The sequence below is a fragment of the Physella acuta genome, unplaced genomic scaffold, assembly GCF_028476545.2.
Source record: "Physella acuta isolate Inbredline_101_S28 unplaced genomic scaffold, ASM2847654v3 ptg000002l, whole genome shotgun sequence".
Lineage (NCBI taxonomy): Eukaryota > Metazoa > Mollusca > Gastropoda > Physidae > Physella > Physella acuta.
The window spans coordinates 76,865-92,784 of NW_026731522.1; positions in this window are offsets into that span (position 1 = coordinate 76,865).

Sequence of the window (15,920 nt, forward strand, 5' to 3'; positions counted from 1 at the left end):
TAGCTCAAATCTCTCAGTGAAAACACCCTTCATTTTGTTTACATTAATGCTGAAGTGATTGAATAATAGCATTGGTTTCATAACATTTTTTTTCAGATTTTTCGTAGTTCAGTAATTTACCGCTCACCATGTATTCAACAAAAAAAAGTATTTTTTTTGTTGAAAAAAACCACTTCTTCAAGCAAGACATAGGCTGAGTTTTCCTTTCAGTTTTACACTTAGCTGGTTTAGTCTCTTTGTGATATGCACTATGAAGTTAAATGTTTCAATTTGGAATGGATAATGTAATAGGAAGTACGCTGAGATAGGGAATAACTAAATATTGTAATAGTGACTGTTTATTGTTTATATCTATTGTTATATCGTTTATTACCGAGTGTTGCAGACTAATATTTTAATGAGTTTTTGAAATAAAATAAAGTAAGTATTAATATTTGTGCATGGAGCTGAAGAGCCGCAACTGGACACCAAAAGAGCCGCATGCGGCTCGCGAGCCGCAGGTTGCCGACCCCTGATGTAGGCCATGAGTAGCAATTTGCGGCTCGCTAGTAGCAAGACTGAGTTATTTAAATGCAAACAATGTCTGTGCTTGGATCATATTTATCGGGGCACGGGTTTACCTACACTACAACCCAACTCGGGCGTGCCTTTAGTGTGCGTTAATAACTCACCACCTAAGTGTCGGGGACGGAAAATGGCGCTCTCGTGAACCCGATTCTACTACCGCACTCTGAAGAGACGCCGGAGGACGCGCATCATTCGATTTAGTAAATTCGATTATCGTAAATGAACGTTGCCGCTATGGTGCTCACGGGTAAGCCCGGGGCGCCAACTCGCTCCATGCCGGCGCGCCTGAGTACGCACCTGATTCGATTAAGTCAATGATTATTGTTGCCCATTGTGTCTTTAGAGTAAAGCGCCTTTTTTTTTAAACCAACGTAGGTGTCATAGTGCTTGCAGGTGGTGAGCCCGGTGCTCTTCGGGTCGCGCAATCGACGAGGCGCGAGCGGCTGCGCCTGTTGCAATTTTGCCGCTGAATATATTAGTACACCTCACCCGCTATGCAGGGCGCCCGATTAAAAGATGACAAGTACTAACATACATGTTCTGGAACTGTGGGCGCCAAACCGCGTATTGACGAAAATTGCACCCTTACGGGCAATACCCATAAGAATTGTTTTTTTTTTCGCAGAAATCTTCTCGGAAGTATTTTCATTTACTCTCTAAAGTTTCATTGCACTTGGATGCAGTGGCGTAGCGAGGTCGGGTGTCACCCGGTGCGATAGCTCCTATGCAATAGCTCCCATGGGCAAATCATAACCTTGATTTCCCTACTTCACTGGCTGAGGTATATTCCTCATCATAATATATGTAAATTACCACATCTGTCAGGTCATACTGCCATAATCATGTTCATTACTTAACAAGATATACAGTATACATACAAATCATAAAAATTCAACAAAATGTATGTTCATTTTCATTACTAAATTAAAAGAGTGGTAAAACATATTTATACAAGTCATTTTATGACTTATTCCTATCTTGCTCACATTTTTAAAGGATTGGCAGATATGTCTCAGGTCATTATTTTCTTTAGTCAGTTCCATGTTTGTTTTTTCATCTTCAATCTGTCTTGATAAAAAATCAGCTAGTGTATTGTGCTGTCCCTTTACTGTTTTTATCTCAAACTTGAAATCTAGTAAAATCAGTGCCCATCTATTTATTTTGCTATTCATTATCATTTTCTTATTGATTGTGATCAATGGCTTGTGATCTATTCTGAGAGTAAAGTGTCTTCCCAATAAATACTTCTGTAATTTACTCAATGCCCATACAATTGCTAGGCACTCTTTCTCAATCACTGCATATCTTTGTTCTGTTGGTGATAATGCCCTGCTGAGGTATTGTACTGGGTATAGTTTATTGCCCTTTTCTTGCATTAAGCAGGCTCCTAACGCTACATTTGATGCATCAGTAAAAATAGTGAAATGCGTACTAAAATCTGGTGACATTAGTACCTTGTCACTCATGAATTCAGCCTTTATTTTATTCAAGGCACTTTCACATTCCTGTGTCCACACTAGTTTAAATTTGTCTTTGGATAGCAATATTCTCTTAAAGGAGTAGTAAGTTCAGCATATTTATCCACAAAAATATTATAAAAATTGCATAGTCCCAACAATGCTTTCACTTCTTTATTTGTAGTAGGGGTTTTGATATTTAATATTTTGTCCTTATTTCCTTCAGTAGGTCTAATTTCTTTATTTCCAACCTTAAATCCTAGGAATTCTACTGTATACACTCCCACATGCAGTTTCTCTAGTGATATGGTAACCCCATGTTTTCTAAGTCTCTCCAGTAGTTCTTTTAGTGTTTCTATGTGTTCTGTCCATGTGTTATTATGTATGCATATATCATCAACAAAGAAGACCAGGTTTTTCATTGCCTCTGTCATTTTATTCATGACTTTTTGGAACGTGGCGGTACTGTTCACAAGTCCGAATGGCATCACCTTCCATTGACATAGACCTTTGCTTGATGTAAAGGCAGTGTATCGTCTTGACTCCTTTTCCAGTCCTATTTGCCAGAAGCCTCTGTTCAAATCACAAGTGGTGAAAATTGAGGATTTACTAATAGTTTCCAAAATGTCCTTAGGATCATTCATGGGTTCAGCTTCTATCTTAGTCCTTTTATTCAACTCTCGATAGTCACAACATATCCTTATTTTGTTGTTCTTTTTTCTTACTATCACCATGGGTGATGAGTATGCTGATTCTGTTCTTTCTATTTGCCCCGACTCAAATAGAAAATCCAGTTCTGCTTCAACAGCTTCTCTATAAGCAACTGGTGCTTGGTAATGTTTCCCTTTCATAGCACTATAATCAGTCAATTCTATTTTGTGTTGAATTGTTTCAGTAAAACACATTTCTGTTGTAATCACATCCTTGTATTCATTTATTATTTTGTCCATTATGTTTTTCTCCTTCACTGGGATATGATAAGTCTTAATTTCTTGTGTATTACAGCTTTCACTTATTATAGTACAGGCCATATGTTCCTCTTCTATCAGTTTCTCTGGCTCTACATATAATTTCTTCATTCTGTCTATGTGTATAGGAGTGTTATTTCCCTTTATGTTTATTTCATAATTGACATCAGATAGTTTCTTGATTACTTCAAAAGGTCCTTGAAATGCTTTTATGTTTTCTTTGTATGGCAGTTTGACAAAAACTAAATCTTTTCTTTAAAAAGTTCTTAAATATCTATGTTTGTTTTCTATATTTCTGTGTCTTTCACTGGCTAACTGTGCATTCTCTTGGGCTGTCTGGACACCATACGATATTCTCTCTCTAGTCTGGTTTACTAGTTCATGAGGATCAAATTCCTCTTCCTGTTTATTTAATAATTTGTGTTTCAATAAAGTTAATGGGCCTCTTGGCTTTACCTCATATATCAGTTCAAAAGGAGAAAAACCTGTTGACTCATGTTTAGTCTCTCTGTTTGTGAATAGTACTTGAGATTGGTTACTTTTACTTTTTTCTAACTCTAACTCATGTTGTCTCTGTTTGTCTTTGTCTTCGGCCTCCATTGTAACTTCTGCTAGATCTAGTTCCCTATCAGCCTCCCTTTTAACTTTTTCTTTCTCAGCCTCCCGTTTAACTTTAGCCTTCTCAGCCTCCATTTTAAGTTTTTTTGTCTCAGCCTTCAGTTTAGCTATTTCCTTCTCAATCTCCATTTTTCTTTTAACTTTAGCCTTCTCAGCCTCCCTTTTACTTTTAACTTTTTCTTTCTCATCAGCTACCTTCTTTTCTACCCAATTTGCCTTCTCTGCCCCAGTGTATCCTAACAAATCAGCCACCGCAATGTATTTGGCATAGAACTCGAACTCCATCGTAATGATGCAAGAACAGTTATTCAGTTACACTACTAAATCTAGATTTAATTCTTTCTTGTACGGTGTAGAGCACCGACCACTTCTGACACCAAAATGTCACAGGCCTTTTGTGTGACTGGGTTCACGATATAAACTTGTCACAGGCCTTTATCCTACCTTTTATATTACATATACCAAAATCAAAAGACAAGCCTTCTTTGCAGTTTTTCATATTTATTTTGTTCTCACACAGGCAGCATGTTCACTCAAGCTACGCCATATTCTTGCCTCCTTTTTTTACTTGTTCCTTTCGCGCATGCGCACAGCCACTGTCTCCCTGATGCAATACACACACACTCCCAAGATACAATCTACCAATATTTCACTGTTATAGTTCTCTTGGTGCGCAATTCTTTTTTCAATGAGATTCTATTCTATTTTTAAAAGTTTAAGTAATCAAAAATCATGTCTATATTCCAAGTTATATAAGAATATTCGAGAAAGTTTAGGGGAGATCACTCCCGGTTTATTTGTGTATCGCAATATTCGCTCATTATTACTGGTTTGTGCCCCTTGATTGTTTTAGTTTCTATCACGGCAGATAACTATTGTAGGTTAATATTAGCAATGCATGCAATAATAGTACCCATCTATTGTCTATACGTGTCGCTACAAAAACACAATTTACAACGAAAATTATGTTAAAAGCTGATGATACTCTATATTGAAGACAATGAGAGAACTTGCCTTTTAGACACAAAATAAAATGAAGCAGATAGTTGTTACCATTGTTAAATATTAGCATTTCATAATAGGTTAGTTTGCTCTCCTTAACAAACTTAGTTTTTGCCGTCAGACATCGGTTTACATAAACAATGTCTTCGCTTCTCTCACCCTTACATGTCCCATGCGTGTGTGTGTGTGTGGGTGTGTGTGTGTGTATAGTTGTATCCCTTGGTTGAGTGTGTTTACATGGAGCGAGATGTGTTCACGTGAGGTGTGTCAGGTGACGGGTGTGAGAGCGTGTGCTAGTGTGTGAAGCAGTTAGTTGTAGTGTGGATGTGGACGTGGCTGTGGTAGGAAGTGGCTGTGACTGGGGTCGTGTTAAGTATCATCATCTGTATTAAAGTATACGAGCCGACACGCTGGGTATCATACGCCGCTATTTAGTTTTTTTTTTTCTACTTTTCAGTAATTTATAATTTGTGAATTCGACAGTACTAATGCTGCCACTGAAAATATTTGCTTAAAAACACACCCCCCCCCCCCACCCACCACGTGAAAGCAGCCTCCTCTTAGTTACCTACTCTAAGTTTAAAATCGTTTCAAACTAAATTATCTGCCCCTAATAGCCGTCACTAAACCCGTCTCTATGATTGTAAAATGTAAACAGCGTGACCACAGCTCACCAGACAATGTGGGGGTGGGGTGGGGGTGGTAGTGATAGTGATAGAGAGAAAGAGAGGGGACTGCAAAGAGGCGCTTGCAGCTTGTTTTCTAACTGATCCCAGAAGAGAATTATATATATACGAGCCGGCCCGCGACATAACATACGCCGCTATTTAGTTGTTTCTAATTTTCAATAATTCATAATTTGTGAATTCGACAGTACCAACGCTGACACTGAAAATATTTCTTTAAAACACTATAAGTAGCTCGTTAAGGACCATAACCCCCCCTTCCTTCCCTCCCCCCCTCCCCCCCCCTACGTTTAAAATCGTTGGCTCTGCTTGTAAACATTTAGAGTGAACACAGCTCACTAAAACCATGTAGGGGTGGGTAGGTAACTATTATTCTTATCATTAAATATACAGCTTAGACCATATTTATTAACATATACATTTTTAGAGACTTTCTAACCGTTGAATGCTGTTTCCATATGAGAGACTACGGTTTCAGTTAAATACTTTTTATTGAAATTATTATTATATTAGTCATCACGAGCCGATGTTGGAAAGTTTAACACTTAATTGAAGAGAAAGGGAGGTTGTATCTTACAAGTGTTTATTGTAACACCAAACTAGAGCAACAGTAGTCCCGCTATTTTCAACGAATTAGCGAGTTCCGTTAAATTAAAAAAAAAAAATGTGTTATAAAAATGACATAAATAATATTAAATATGGCATATGTACACCTTTTTATCTAACGTCTCGTGCATTTTGCGTTTGATTCTGTTGAACAAAAATTTGAAAGTGCTCCTGCTGTAGTAAGCCAAGAGACAAGATCTATGAAGATTTAGTCAATACATGCAACACAGTACGTGATTAAAACAAAAATATTTGTTTAAGAATACGATTATAATTGCTATGGATACAGGTTTAAAACTCTGGACAAGCGACACCATTTCAACTAGGCCGTAAACAATTAACACACCTTTTTTAATAACACATATGCAATTAACAGCTTCAGTTTTTTTATAACACATATAATTAAACGCATCAGTTTGTATTGCCTCACTGTTAACTTTAGTATTGCAGTGTTTATCATTGGCTTTTGAGCTCGGATAGAGATCCACAATAGTAAAACTTATTTCTGATATTTAACTGACCTTGTAAGTAGGTCACCTTCTTGTCGTTTTCATACTTGACAGATGACATTTGTGTGGTTTCAAACGGAATGTGAATATTAAAATTAGTTCACTAAATTTGGTGTATCAAAGAATTGAGAAACTAGAATAAAGGAAACAACTATGATATCCTGCTTTAAGATTTACTCGTTTATTTCCCTTCTAAATTTAGTACATTACAATAAAAAGAAAGGGGGGGGGGGTGAGGGTTGGTAGATAATAGCCTCACAGCGTAAATTTGAACCAAAGTTGGAAATGGCTGAAGATTCGACTGGTGATTTTAATTATATTCTACCCACTTGAGACGATAATATATTCTTATTGTGCATCTAATATGTATTATATTATTATAAGCAAATCAACACCATTATGTTAAAACTTGATTCAAACTTTTAGCTAGAACTAATAATGAGTTGAATTTATTGCCCAGCTTTGACGTTTTAATGTTGAATAACCAACTATGTATACTGTTATATTTTATTTTTCTCTCAATGTTTATGTTAATTGCTTCCCATTCCAAGATTAAAAAGAGAATTAAGGCAAACCATTCTTCATAAGTAATCATACAATCAGATTGATATCGTTATAGTTTTTGCTCACACATCACTACTGGATGTTTTAATCATATTATACTTTAGATAAAGCTGGAAGATGCTGGAACATTTTGCAACAAAACACGCAAATAACATAGTGTTGACATTGTGATGTCCAGACTCTTTCTTTACAACAAATACATTGCTAAAGGCACACCTTAAAAACTGGCATCCATTCAACGAGCCTGCCCACAACACCGTCTAAATAGACTAGACCTAAACTAGGAACTAAAAATATATTTATAAAGGTGACAATTACATCCAACACCCGATGGAATTAAACGGGAGCCGTATTTTTTTCCCGAAAGACACTTCCACGGATGCCGTTTGCCCGAAGGCCGATTTCCTGAATGGACACTTGGCCAAATGCGATAAAAGCCCGAATAGACACTAAAATGCATTAAAATAAACTCATCTGTATTATCACTTACTTACAGGTATAGCGCCCAAATAAGTTTCACTGAAGTAGCAAATAATAAAACGTTAAAATAACATACCATGCATGTAAACATAGCACAGTGGCCTAGCTATGATTTTCGGGACCTTATGCAAAAATTATCAGTGGGCCCCTTCGGAGTGTGAAGTCAAGATATCTACTACTACAGGGGTCGGCAACCTGCGGCTCGCGAGCCGCATGCGGCTCTTTTGATGTCAAGGTGCGGCTCTTCAGCTCCAAGCACAACTAGTAATTTTTATTTTATTTTATTTTTAAAACTCATAAAAATATTAGTCTGCAACACTCGGTAATAAACGATATAATAATAAATATAAACAATAAACACTCGCTATTCAATTAGAATATTTAGGTACTCCATTTTTCAAAGTACTTCCTTGTTTTCTAAAACTGAGTTATTTAAATGTAAACAAAGCCTGTGTTTGGATCATATTTACCGGTGCACGGCATTACCTACACTACGGCCCAGCGTGAAAGTTAATCACTCACCGTAATATCACCGTTAATCCCTCACCGCCTAAGTGTCGGGGACGGAGTGGCGCTCGTGTGGACCCGATTACAAAATCGCAGGGTCGCCACGTACAGCCTCTAGCTCAGTTTAATCGCCGAAAGTCGTGTGCCGCATTATCAATATTGTAGGATGCTCCTTAAAACTAACGTAGGCGCGTAGTGCTCGCGGGATAGCCCTGGGCGCCAAATTGCACCCTGCAGAGACGTTAGAGGATACGCCTGATTCAATTTAGTGAGCGACTATAGCAACCTATTGTATTGAAAACTAACGTAGGCGCCATAATGCTCGCAGGTGAGCCTGGGGCTCTTCGGGTCGCGCAATCGACGAGGGTCCGGCGTCTGCGACTGTTGCAGTTTTGCCGCTGAATATAGTAGTACCCCTTACCCGCTACGTATGACGCCAGATTACAGGATGCCAAGTGCTAACATACCTACTCTGGAACTCGTGTATTGACGAAAATCGCACCCTCGGGGCGCTGCCCATTAGATTTTTTTTCGCAGAAATCTTCTCGGGAGTATTCTCATTTACTCTCCGAAATTTCATGACACTCGGATGAACGGTGTCGAACCGCACCAGGCTTTTATTTTTTATATACCGCACCCTCACAGGGCGCCGCACTTGCGATATTAAAAAAAAAACATTTTTTTAAACCTCACCTGGAGTGTTCTAATCAACTCTTCAACTTTCATGGCGACCGGATGAACTGTGTCAATCAGCAATCGACTTTTAATTTTACAAACCGAATCACTCCTTGCCGGGGCGCCACCCCTGCGAATTTGTTTTTTTTTTACAGATACCTCCTCAGGAGTATTCCCAACAACTTCCTAGATTTTCATGGCGATCGGATATATATATATGTCTATGCATATATATATATATATATATATATATATATATATATATATATATATATATATATATACCTAATCAAAAATCATAATATTGAAATTAAAATGATAGTGGCTCTTTAAAAACTGGGAAATTTTGTAAATTGTAACTTTTGGCTCTTCTGTCTCAAAAGGTTGCCGACCCCTGGACTACTACATAATTATGAGGGAGATATTTTCAATAATTTAAATAATATTCACATTTTGCATTTGTTTACGCACTGATAGTAAATTTATTTTGTATTTTTATGTAGTATCCCGTAAAATACGTGTTTTGATTTCATTTTTATGTAATTTTTTGGGATTTTAAAAATAATATGTTCATTGGCAGAAAAGAAAGTTAATTTCCATTTTCTATTTTAAATTATCAAAATTAAATAAATATTAAAATTCCAATGTAAAAGTATTTTTTTTTAAAGAGAGAAAAGGTCCTCTATGTACCTTGGGTCCATATGCCTTGCTTATGTTAGCTTTACAATAGCTACACTGCAGACACAACATACAATACAAGCAACATATTTTTTTTTTAAAATATGCATTTGCATAATTTAGTTCATTCAGAAAAATGGGAATGAAAAAATGTACATAAAACAAAACAGTCCCTACACCAAAAACTTTGTTACTTAACAAAATTAGCTAGACTAAAAAATTACATTTACCGTGATATTAAAATAGCGGCCATCTTTAGATTATTGGTTTGGAATTTAAAGAGAAAAAAAAAAGATCAACCGAAAATACGTTAATAATCAATACAAAATTTTAATATTTAGACCAAGACATTGGTATTAGCAATATTCTTCTGTAGAACTATCTTCGTGTTAATTCTCCAACGAGGCCTCTCTATGAAAACATGTGTTTAGTGTTGATTGAGATTTTAGCTACCCAAAATAAACTATCCCACAGCTATTCATTACTTATTATTTTAAAAAATTTCGTAGATTCATTCTAATGTGTGAATTATTGAATACATACATACAATTCCTTGAGCAACCTTTTCTTATACATTTATTTGATCTCAAAGTATCACAAGATGTGTGTACTGTTCCGTAGCTATAAAAAGACATTCAGTTGGTGAGAGGCTGCATACTATACACAGTTTTCTACTTAGCTAGTCCAGGGGTCGGCAACCTGCGGCTCGCGAGCCGCATGCGGCTCTTTTGATGTCAAGATGCGGCTCTTCAGCTCCATGCACAAATATTAATAATTATTTTAATTTATTTTTAAAACTCATAAAAATATTAGTCTGCAATACTCGGTAATTAAAGATTTAGGTCTAATAACAATGTAAAGTTTCTAATTTCGAACAGAGCTTGCTAAACTACTTTAATATGTTTTGAGCGAAAAATGTGTATGTTTTTAGATGAATAAATATTATTTCATATTTTAAGCTATTTATTTTAAATGTATATATATATATATATATATATATATATATATATATATATATATATATATATATATATATATATAAAATATCATAATATTGAAATGAAAATGTTTGTTGCTCTTTAAAAACTGTGAAATGTGGTAAATTGTAACTTTTGGCTCTTTGGTCCCAAAAGGTTGCCGACCCCTGAGCTAGTCTGTTGTTTTGGTTGCCAATAACATCCTCTTCTATAAAAGCTCTACTGCCTTTAAAGCATGTCTTGGCAAGCCAAACCTTATCTGTGATTTCTGTTTAGTGTATTTTACTAACATAGTTGACACATGCGTAAGGCCTGACGTGGTCTGGACAACACACATAAGGAGAAACTAAACACAGAATAACATTTTTTTTTACGAGGAAAACAACGAAATAAATACACAACACATTAAAAAAGGAATAATTTAAGTTTCATTTTTAAAAATAATTTTGCGCATGATATATTAAGTTAATAAGCATTTGAGTTACTTCCCATATTAATATTTTAATGAAATAAATTGACATAACTTAAAGTTTATTTTCAGAATTATTTATATTTAGAAAAATGCAATGATTAAATAGTCATAAACACAGTTTATTATCAGTTTGTTCAGGCGTATTGTCTATTAAATCATTAGGTGTTTTTGTTATTCTGCACTTTTTATTTTTAAGCGTCTAAAATATTTTTTTTTACCTCAAAAATGCACATAAACTAATCCATTTAATAGATATACTTTCAAACACTAGCTAACAGTTCCGTTTTAACACTCTGATGTGAGTTGACTTGAATGTGTGTACTTTGATATATATATATATATATATATATATATAAACAGATATCTTTTAATAAAATAAACGCAGCTAAGGATGGAGCACAGTAAATTAAGTAGTCAAGAGAAACCGATGTTGAACACCTTATTTTAGTCTAGTTTTTAGGCCATTTTGTTGTCTCCATTTAAAAAAAAAATTGAATAAATTTAAAATAGTAATAATAATAATAATAATAATAAAAACAACAAAAAAAAACAACGGAAGACTGCTATAGATATAGATGTTATAACGAGAATAATGTTTGATTTGATGTAAACTATCGTTAATGAATGAAAATAGGCTACAAGTAAGAAAGACATATTACTATTGTAAATCTTTATCACAAGCCGATGATGAAAACTGTAACACTAAAGTAAACATGCAAGGCAAACTGTTGCTATAAATTACATGCCTGAGGTGGGAAAAAAAGCAAGAGAAAATTATAGTTAATAAAAGAAAATACATGTAAGAAAGAAATGTCTTTATTACATAGATGTAGTGCTCCTCACGAGCCAATGCAGAAAAGTGTAATACAAAATCGATCAAATTGACACTGTAGAGGACGGGTCAGAGACTACACACATGTCCCCATTACCTGTAGTCGATAGAATCAGACCACCTGCCCCCCCCCCACCTGTAGTCGATAGAATCAGACCACCTGCCCCCCCCCCCCTGTAGTCGATAGAATCAGACCACCTGCCCCCCCTCCCCCTGTAGCCGATAGAATCAGACCACCTGCCCCCCCCCCCCCCACCTGTAGTCGATATAATCAGACCAACTGCCCCCCCACCTCACATGTCCCCATTACCTGTAGTCGATAGAATCAGACCACCTGCCCCCCCCCCCACCTGTAGTCGATAGAATCAGACCACCTGCCCCCCCCCCACCTGTAGTCGATAGAATCAGACCACCTGCCCCCCCCCCTCCATTCCTTTAAAAACTAAAACATAATCTTTTCAATACTCAGACAAGTGTGGATAGTTTGTCAACGTTCGATAAAGAGCACCTGGTCCCGATATAAAAGATCTTGTATAATCCTAAAAGGTTACAAAGGTGTTATAACACTAAACTAAGAAAACAGTAGACACTTTATTAAAAACAGAATTAGCAATAATTACTTGAGAGTTAAATTATATTTATGTTATAAAAATGACATTAAAAATATTAAATATGACATATGTACAATGGCGTAGCTACCGTAACGCTATCGTACCGTAATTCGCTCAAAAGTTAATAGGGATCTACGATTTCAATATAATACTTATATATGAAATTTCATCAATCTAGCTGTAACGGTACTCAAGCTATTGTGTTTACAGACACACACACAGTACACACACACATAGACACATATCCACATATCCACACACTCATACACCCACAGACATACGGAAAAGATTGCAATCAGGGAGCTGTAAAACATCACGATTAACAATAAATATCGATTTTTTGGCACGATTACAAGACTTTCTCTATACTTCGTATATACGAGCAAGTAAAAAACAGAAATCTCTAGCAACTTTTAAAAATTGTGTTTGGTTATTAGCGTCACAAGGGCGGGTGTTACTTTGTGCGGGTGTTATTTTGGTGGGGCGTCACCCCTCTCTTCCAAATCTTTTATTATTTTAGCTGGATAAAACATAGTTTTGACAGTTAATTTTACAATGTTTCGTCATTGTTTCACGCCTAAATGATGTCATGAGATGCGGACTGCATCCTCCCCCCCCCCCCGCCTTGTGACGCTACAGCGCTTGGTTACTTAAAGTTTACAGGCTTACAGTTAATTTGTTTTGTGCTTTAAATAAAACTACCGGGTAGAAGGTCTGTATAAAAACGTAGTATAACTACACAATCAGGACGTGTAAAATACAAACATGTATAGAATATTTATATTATTTACCCCCCCTCTCCTGTCGTAGCTGCCGATTTCTTTGCTGCCCCAATTTAATCCGTTGTAGTCTAACGTATGACGAAGAGCCCACTTATAATTCTTGCATAGGGGCCCGAAAATCCTAGCTACGCCACTGCGTGAACGCAGCTCACTTGTTATAAAAGATCATATAAAACGTTATGTAAATGCATACATTTAATTTTGTCCTTAGTTTTACCTTTTTTTATTTCTTTAACAATGTTAAATGTAGGTATAAGTCTTGAAATAAAATAAAAATAAATACATAAATATTGTAACGTACAGTGTGGTCCAATTACCTACAGACGATGAGCTACAAGTTAATGTACCGATCTGATGATGACCCAAGTTATACAAACCAATGTACTTAGAGTTAGAATAAACAATATTAGAAGCAGTCATCAGAATCTGCTACATTCATATGTAGTTAGAAAACAAACTTGCCAACACTTATCATTAACACATAATTGGTTCAACCAATGCATCCAATAAGATTTTAACACATCTCAATAGGAAATCTCAATAGCACAACTCAGTCTTACAGTAACAAGAGGGGACGCAATCACACCACAACCAGATACATCACGCTTCAAATGGAACATTAGAATAACAACTACAGCTGTTACAGCGACCACCAACACATTATAGCAAGCCCTCTCGATTCTTAAGGACACAAAGCCAAAGACGATTAAAGAGATAGACAAAAGCAACACAAAAGAAGAAAGACGACAGCACAGCCACACAACATACTATAAAAACAAAATTGTCAAAACAGTAGTAGACACTACTCCAACAACTACACCATCGACACCAACTAAAACATAACCTCTACATTATCTACATCATTATATCAGACCAAGCATTCGTTTTCGTTGACGACATGATAAAAACATCAACATATAGAGAAATATGTCCAAATTTGTTTGTCTTTCACTCACATTCATTTATTTGATTTTATTTATTGCATGTGTTTTAAAATGCAACGGATAGCTTAAATATAACGATTACGTTGTATGAATACTTTAGTTTGATGAAATAAAAGGAAAACAAATGTTTAATATTGCTGGGCTTAACATCTATATTGAAATAGTTAGCTACTGCATTGGCAGTCCCAACATTCACCATTCAACTAACACATCAAAACATAGAAAAAAAATTAAACACAGCATGAAAACATGAAAATAAAAATTAAAATAATTGGGAATTTATCTTGGGTGATGTTTCCTTATAATTGATACATTTTAATTTTTTCTTCGTATCTTCAATAGGCACTCACAACGTGTTATATTTGACCAGAGGCGTAGCGATGGGGGGGGGGGGTACATATGTCCCTAGGCGCCGACCTTAGGGGGCGCCAAAATGGATTGTAAAAACCAATAAAATGTCATTTTAGCTGCATTTTTGCAATATAAATAGTTTAAGGGAGGGGGGGGGGGGGGGGTTGCAAATCGTATGATTGAGGGGGGGGGGGTGCAATTCGAAAGTTTTAGGGGGGGGTTGCAAATTGAAAATGTTGAGTGCCAAAATTGAATGTTTGTCACCGGGCGCCGGTAAGGGTCGCTACGTCTCTGTATTTGACCAGAAAAAAAAATAAGTTCGCTTCTTTAAATACTAGACCAACCGATTGTTAAGGTGTCAGCTTCCAAAACAAAATTAGTTTTATGCAAAATCGATCCATTGCATTTCATAACTTTAAAACCACTACGGAAAAAAAAAACAAGCAAGTCCAATCATAGTTGTAGGAATACACTCTTATGGGACATCTAACGTCTTCCCTATCAAAAACAGTTTCACGTGTATTCCAACTGTTTCAATCATTGGCGTCGATAGGTTGGCTGTCACCCGGTGTGGCACCTCATGGTGTCACCCCCCCCCCCCTTATTTTGAATATATTGCCCCCCCCCCCCGGTACAATTTTAAAGTGCTCACATCTAATACCAATATTGTTTTGTCTATAGTCGGCATGTTAATACAGCTGTGTGTAGAATTGTTTTCTCTATAGTTTGAATGTTAACGTCATGGTGTAACCCACCCCCCCCCCCCCCCCTCGTCAGGATCGTAATTATGTACTTTAACTTTTAACTTAAATTTTTAACTCTAATGAACCATTCATTGAACTCGAAAAATATATATTCTTTCTACATCTTGCAATTTTTTTTTTGTCTTGGTGTCACCCCCCCCCCCCTTTAATGTTGTCACCCGGTGGGGTTCACACCCCCCCCCCCCCGCCCTCGTTTAACGACGGCTCTGGTTTCAATATAATAACATGAGTATAATGTGCGCACTTCCCCTAGAGTTCTAATGTTAGATACAAGTCAAATCAAAATACCAATATGGTGTATTTGAGTGAAGTTGTTTATTGAATGTGTTTTGTATCTAACTTAAAATAAATTCATGATTTATGTATCTAGAGTCATGTGACTATGATGTTGAATTATACTCATTTAATGTAATTGCCTAAATTGTTAATAAATGTATGTATTTTACCTCAAAATATTTTAATGTTGGCTTCTTCCGACGTTTAGTTTCTAGAAGGAAGGGAAATAACTTACACGATTTATTTTAAAGCAATTAACATTTCGAGAATTGTATTTGTCACAAAATAATTATTAGTATTTATTTTGGATTTTAAATGAAAAAAAAACAGTGGTAATTGTTTTTCTCACATAAAAATATCTATAAATAAGATTATAATTGTATATTATTAAGATTTCAAATATACAATACATTAGTCTGTTTAAATTTGTTTTTTATATGTATCGAAAATTTTCCGATTTACATTTGTTAGTGTCATTGCTAAGTTGTCTGTAATTTAATATACTTGATTTAATAATTAAAAGAAGAACTGTATAATTAAAATTTAAAGAAATAAATAAATATATATATATATATATATATATATATATATATA